The 712-nt window shown below is 53.1% G+C and overlaps 1 non-coding gene across 1 annotated transcript; it reads left to right on the top strand.

The window, feature by feature from the left end:
• Positions 1-261: 261 nt before the first annotated feature.
• mir125b-2 (microRNA 125b-2) lies at positions 262-369 on the top strand. The gene has a single exon (NR_107167.1). It is a non-coding gene; the product is annotated as a microRNA 125b-2 (primary transcript).
• Positions 370-712: the final 343 nt, after the last annotated feature.

Here is a 712-nt window from a genome sequence, read left to right as displayed (position 1 = left end):
TTTCTGCGCCTGTTTGCTGCCAGGGTCCGGTGTCCGTGCAGCGCTTTACCTCTGCATGTCTTTGTGCAGAAGAGACGCTGAGCGCTGTGAGAAAAAGGCTGTCCGCAGTGGTGGAAGGAGGACAAGAGCGCCAAAGCATTTTGTGTGTGGACCGCAGAGAGTTACCTTCTGGCTGCGGCGCCTTTGGGCCATGAAAGTGTGCAGAGGTTCTGACTTAGGAGGAGGAGGAGGAGGAGGAGGAAGAGCATCTGCAGCTCCACGGTAGACTCTGTCGTACTTCACCTGCTCCCTGAGACCCTAACTTGTGAGCTCTCTTGATAAAAAATCACGGGTTAGGCTCTTGGGACGCGGGCGGAGGGCACAATCGACTTTCTACCAAATGTTCCAGGGGTGGGGTCGTAACCAAGCAGCGCCGGTTTCTCTGTTAAAAATGTAGCGAAGATGCTGAGGAACTCAGATAAGTATGAGGCAAATGTCGGATTTTTGTGTGTCCGCCTGTCACGGCGTGCTGCGGCGTTTCTGAGCGGCCTTAGCAGGATTTATTTTAGAAATAACAACCAAACACCTCCACAGCAGCACTGCTGCCTTCAGGCAGTAGAACCAGCAGTTCTACCTCTTCAGCCGACACTCTTCATGTCCGTCCTGTTGTGACACATCAGACAATTAGAAATATCGGTCCAGACCAGCTGACTTGGACTCATTGAGCCGGCGC

This window comes from Oryzias latipes, chromosome 14 (assembly GCF_002234675.1).
Source record: "Oryzias latipes chromosome 14, ASM223467v1".
NCBI lineage: Eukaryota > Metazoa > Chordata > Actinopteri > Beloniformes > Adrianichthyidae > Oryzias > Oryzias latipes.
Note: the sequence above shows the minus strand (reverse complement) of the source record. Positions and strands in the feature narration are given on the sequence as shown.